Source organism: Nycticebus coucang, chromosome 1 (genome assembly GCF_027406575.1).
Source record: "Nycticebus coucang isolate mNycCou1 chromosome 1, mNycCou1.pri, whole genome shotgun sequence".
Taxonomy (NCBI): domain Eukaryota; kingdom Metazoa; phylum Chordata; class Mammalia; order Primates; family Lorisidae; genus Nycticebus; species Nycticebus coucang.
The window spans coordinates 60,855,626-60,862,170 of NC_069780.1; the positions used below are offsets into that span (position 1 = coordinate 60,855,626).

The 6,545-nt window shown below is 32.5% G+C and overlaps 1 non-coding gene across 1 annotated transcript; it reads right to left on the reverse strand.

Moving 5' to 3' along the window:
- Positions 1 to 634: 634 nt before the first annotated feature.
- TRNAL-CAG (transfer RNA leucine (anticodon CAG)) lies at positions 635 to 717 on the reverse strand. The gene has a single exon. It is a non-coding gene; the product is annotated as a tRNA-Leu (tRNA).
- Between the last annotated feature and the right edge of the window lie 5,828 nt (positions 718 to 6,545).

Below are 6,545 nucleotides of genomic sequence, written 5' to 3' on the forward strand. Positions count from 1 at the left end.
TAAATTGATTTTCTTTAAAATAGTTCACCCATCCCTAATGGCAGCTCTAATTTCATGCTGGGTAAGGATAAAATATGCACATCTCATGAAATAATCCTGTTCAGGAATGAAGCCAAATTAAAAGAAAAAAATGTTTAAGTAACTACCCATGAGGGATAATCATTTAATGCATTAACTAGCTGACAATCACTCATGAAAACACTAAAATCTGCAAATTAAAAAAAAAAAACAATACTGTTTTCTCATTTCCATATTCTCCTCTCATGTCCATCTTAAATTTCAATCGGTAGCAATTGATTTTAAAGGCACAAAGTAACAATTGAAATCTATTAAAGTCTTTCTTTTTTTCTTTTCTTTTTTTTTTTTTGAGACAGAGCCTCAAGCTGTCACCCTGGGTAGAGTGCTGCGACATCACAGCTCACAACAACCTCCAACTCCTGGGCTCAAGCAATTCTCCTGCCTTCGCCTCCCAAGTAGCTGGGACCACAGGCACCCTCCACAACGCCCAGCTATTTTTTGGTTGCAGCCGTCATTGTTGTATGGCAGGCCCAGGCTGTATTCGAACCCCCCAGCTCAGGTGTATGTGGCTGGTGCCTTAGCCACTTGAGCCACAGACACCGAGCCAAGGTGAATTTGTCAGGAGTGGGATTCGAACCCACACCTCCAGGGTGGACTGTGACCTGAACGCAGCGCCTTAGACCACTCGGCCATCCTGACAACTGGCCCTACAACTGAAATCTAAAATTGGAAGTTTCACATTAGAAATACTATTTTCAAATTATTAAAGATAGGGGTGCTTCAAAATACACAGCAACAAGAGAAGTGATAAGGAAGTAGGAAAAGAAAATGCATTAAATTCCTAGGAATATAGTCACTTCAAACACATTGACATGCCAAAAAAAATTTCTCAGAATGTTTCAAGAAAACAGTTCATTGGCAGGCCCGTAAAAGTTATTCAACTTCACATTTCCAAAAACTCCTGACACTTATATGTTGCCATGGTGGCAGCACAGTGAATGTTTCCAAAGGGGAAGAGTGGATTTTGTGATGCACTAACTGTTATAAATGACAGTCATTTTGCAATTTTAAAATGAGTTGAAAAGTCCATTAGCAGGTAAGCAGTTTTCATGACAAAAACTCAATAATCAGTCATTTAACCTGGATTCACAGCATGGAATTGTTCAAACATTATACCCTGTCTTGTAGGATGAGTTAGTTAGAATACATACCTAGTAATCTTTCTGAGAAATAATTTCAATTAAAAATGCAGATCATTTATATGCGTAGTAGATGTGTATTATATATATCAGAGAATACGTATCTAACAACCTTTTTATGAGAAGTAATTTGGATAAGACTTAATCCCAGTACCTACACACTGAATAGCTACTATATTGATTCACAGTTTCTAAATTTGAAGAAGCACTAGATATTAAGAAAATCATTAGTTCTGTATATAATAAGCAGCAAGGAGGAAGAAGAAGTTTGTCCTAGTGGCTTGAATCCTTAAGAAATAAATTTCCTATACAAAGTATCCTTATCTTTATAAATAAATGTACATTGGCTAAAAACTACACATATACGTTTCTTAAGTCTTACAGAAACCAAGAAAGACTTGAAAACAACAAGGCAGTTATTTTTGTACCTACTTTATTGGGGAGACTCTCCAATAAGTAGAAAATAGAATTCTCTGCCCTAAGGCTGTTATTTTCTTCTGAATGTGGAGGTTTCTCCTCATAGGATAATTGCACAGCATTAACATGTACCCTAAATGTGTAACCTAACAGGTACAGGAAAGAAAGGTAAACGTTTCTGTTATTCTAGATCAAATTAAAATGCTCTCCAATTGCCAATAAATGTATCAAAAAGAGACTTTTCAAAAAAATAACAAAACATTTCAATCTTGACAAATCACCCTCTAGACCCAACAAAGGTACACGTACTATCGCTAGAATAGTATAGAACATCAAATATTAAACACATGAAAAGTCTATATTTTTCCAAAGTAAACATGTTAATACATTTTAGTTAACAGTATTTATTTTATATAAATTCAATGTACATGAACAATGAGGTTATTTTGATGAAAACATATGTTTGAAATGAAGCGTGAGTACATTGTGAAGCATTGGTATCTAGTGTATTTATACATTTTACTTTATTTTTATAATCAAAAAAGCACTACTCCAAGGATGAAATGGAAAATGATTGTTATTTTTAACAATTCACTTGTAATTTTTTAATTTGTAATTATACTAATCAAAAACCTGAAAGACAAATGATAGAACATGTTTACTATATAATAACTACTTCTATTCCTTACATAAACATGAAAGTGAGAAAATCATAAATTGTAACCCAAATTACACCACAGCTACAAATTGTGTGTAGTGTTTTATTGTCACTAGAGGAACATTCTCTTTGATAAACAATTAACAATCATTCTGTGAAAATACAGTGGGAAAAAAGGTACGTATAAACTATATTCATTTGATGCAAATACATTTGTGTTGTATTATTTCATTCACCCCTCAAACCTGGAATCCAAACAAAACAAAATATGTATTAGTGCACAAGTATTACATTTTAGATCAATCATTTTATGTAAGAATTTAAAATTTATGCAGAGAAAGAAGAAAAATCCACATTCTAAGGTATGCAGGAAAAAGAACATTAACCTGGTAGCACAAGTTAATATGTTTATGGTATCCAAAATAATATACAGCCCCTGGAATGTAGGTCGTTTTCACGTGTGCATGTTATTGGTGATGAGAATGACAATTTTATATATTTCCATATATTTAGATATTAAAATATGAAAATCAAATAACCATACAACAAAGAAATCAGGAGAAAAAAGTACCTTTCAGTGGTTTAGAAAAATTTAATAACATCCTGGAAATAAAGGGATAAGCATGCAGCAAAATGTTCTCATTCGTCAAGGTTACCACTAAACAATATGGCCTGAAAGTATTCAACAAATTCCTAATCACATATTTTTTGCCTAAAGAATGACTTAAGCACCAGGTGGAATAACGTCCATCATTAATTTTTTATTTCCTTCAAGCTAAGTGTGGATATTTAAATGACTTAAGTGCTGGTAATATAACTTTGGTGTCCTGTGCCCTGCAATAAAAATACAAAATCAATACCTTTAAGATTGGGAGACCCCCATTTTAAAATTTTGTTGCCCATTAACCACTAATGTTTGCTTGTCAGGGCACGTTAATGCTTTGCCCTTGACGTCCTTCTTTATTTCTGCCTGTTTCCTTCCCTACACACTCTGCTGCGCACACACGCACCTCTCTTGTGACCTCACGGCTTCTCCTGCTTTTGCTGGCAGCATGATCGTCCTCCATGACTGGTCTCTTGAGAGCATGTCTGAACCCACTGTAATAACTCTCTTCTGGGTTACCATGGTGTACCAGTGATAAATAGGTATAGGTTAATGACTTTCAAGTGTCTCCTAACACACGGGGAAGATGTGATAAACCCTAAAAACAAACTTTCTAACATCATTATAGGTTGTCATTTCACCACAAAAGCAACTTTTATAGCCATACACTGTCTTGCTCGCATGTCAAATCCTTTAAATACTGATTTTTTGAGTCTTTATCATAAAATTTATAGAGTAAAAAATGTTAACCATTTGTAAATATAAGCAACTCTGAAAATCACCCACATGTAAAAAAAATGGAAAATAGATCATAAAGTTGGCCTAAACTGAACTTTATTTTAGAAAAGTGTTTCTAAACACTTTTCCTAACCCTTTAGAATTTAGATATCTTTTTTGGGCGGCGCCTGTGGCTCAGTGAGTAGGGCACTGGTCCCATATGCCGGAGGTGGCGGGTTCAAACCCAGCCTGGCCAAAAAAAAAAAAAAAAAAATTAAAAAAAAGAAAAAAAGAATTTAGATATCTTTTGAACACAGGTTTAATGAGAGTTACAAACTTGGTTATTCTTCTGTTTCATAATTATATAAGTTACTTAATAATAAGACTGAATAGAGAAAATAATGGAACTGCTATCGCTATTTCCAAGGCTGAATACTACTCACTATTCTATTTAGAACACAAAATAACTTTCATGGAATTTTGAAGGGTATTCCTTCCTCTTTAAATATCCGTTGGACTGAAAATCAGTTCCTATTTCAGTTTTCACCATCATTTACACACATTTTCTAAAGAACGTATTCTGTTTGATCTCTCTCCTACATATCAGTTAGCTATAATTACTCCTGAATCAAAATGAAAAAGTTAAAACAGTACATTTTCGAAAATGAAAAAAAACAACAGTTTCTAAAAATTGTATCCGATTATTTTGTATTTAATATGAAAACTATGAGTAAGAAGCAATTATTGCAGCAAAATTAACAGTGATAGAAACCAGAAGGTCAAAGTTTACTTTTTCCATAACAAACATTCATTCATTCAATTTTGAAAATCACTAGATACATTTATATATTTCCTCATTCAGATAATTTCAATCACTTTAACTAATGTTGTCTGTTGATTTATAGTTTACACAAAATCTTTCTTCTATTTTTAGGGGTGTATTTTAACAATTATTCTTGTATTTCAGATGATAGTTATTATTTGCACAGATCAATATAGCATTGAAAATGCTTCGTGTTGTTACCTAAGCTCTCTGATATTCTCTAAGGCTTTTATATAGAAAACCTACACTGACAGGATAAAGAAAGGCATCACGTTTTCGAGTTAGACCTGCTGCCCAGAGCTGAGATCTATTATACACCTGAGAGTCGTGATAGTGCTGAAACAACTTTACCCTGCCATGCCCAATAAAAAGCCATGTTATTTCACACATAAAATGCTTTAAAGTGATTAATTTTCTGAAAACTTAGACTGAATGTGCATGAGAATGATTAAGGCCATGCCTGATCTGGGTTTGTGAAAATAATTCATTATACTGATCTGAAATGTCTCTTAAAATGTAACTCTTTTGTGTCTATCCTTCTTATAAATTATTAAGAAGCATTCGTATATCTATAATTTCATTCTAAATATGTTCTTCAACTCATCACCTAAAACATATTTTCTGCATTTTGGTAAATTATCTCTCTCTCAAAACCTCTCACACCACTTTAAATATTTTCTTGGAAAATAGAAAAACAGAAAAAGTAGTTTTTTATTGGTATCTTATTAAATTATCACGAGTTCTAAAAACTGCTAATACTCCTTGAAGTTGTATTGGACATTGTGAGACTGTCGCTTTTGTGTTTTGCACTCCTCTTTCTTTTGGTATATATGAGTGAAAAGAGTTTATTGACCCTGAGAAGACTGGTCTTCGCAAAGTTCTCATCTGTTCCTCAAAGTTACCAGACTTTCAATCTTCAATCTAAGCACTGATATTAGGCCTCTATTTATACTCTTACTGAACATTAAGAGAACCCCTGGTCCATCCTTTTAATTCCTCCATGGTCTAATTGTCTCTAAAAAGTACTGCTGAGTGTGACAGATCATTACTGGATTTTGACAGTAAAAGAAGATAATTACAACATAGGCAGAAAATAACTTCAAATTGTAAGCTATATATCCTGGTTTCTGAAATATCAATGGTCAATACATCACAGAATAGGAGGCTCCACATCTCCCAACATGACCCTTCCCCATCTTCCCCGTACCCTCCTCAGCCTCACCCCTTCCTTCTTCTAATATTTTCTCCCATGATACTTACTTCATTTTTAAACAATCATGTGTCAAGCACAAAATCATTGTTTTATAAAGCAAATTAATTCTCCTGTGTGAATTAGATAGATGATAGAAGTGCCTTGCATTTCATCACCAAAGTGACGGATCAAGACACATTTTTTTCCAGCAAAGGTCAATTTTTTCCTATGAATAATTCTGCCACCCTCTTGGAACAATTCATTTAAACTCTTAAAACTTTTTAAAATAATATATTGTTTTCCTTTTTTGACTAACCTCCTCAGTACACAGCATTTATTCTAATGGCAGTTTATAATGGCAATGTGTACCCTTTTCACACAATGAAAAAGAATGATCTCATACTAAAATTTACTATTATATTTTTCTCAAATGGCATGTAATTCTTTTTCTTTTTGTAAAGGAACACAGTAAATCTAAATCAAATATTTTCAACAGTTAACTTTTAAAATATATTCAATGATATTACTACTTTTACACATATTTGTACTGCTATCTATGATTTTAAATATATATAGGTCTATGAGGAACATAATTGGGTCTATCCATTTATTGAAATTTTGTTAATAATACAAATTACCATTAAAATTAGAATGTGACTAACATTTGTAATAACATTAAAAATTTGTAATAACAGATAATGTTCATAATAGCTCCTTAATAATATATTATATACAAAGTTATTTTTAAAAGAATCAAATGATATATATGTGTCTTTTTAAATATTCACCACCTGAGTTCACCGGTGAATTTTTACATATTAATTTTTTATATATTTTTATATATACACATATATTTATATTTTTAATTTTATACTTTTTCGGCTACTCATTAAATGTTCGCCAACATCAGAGGTCAT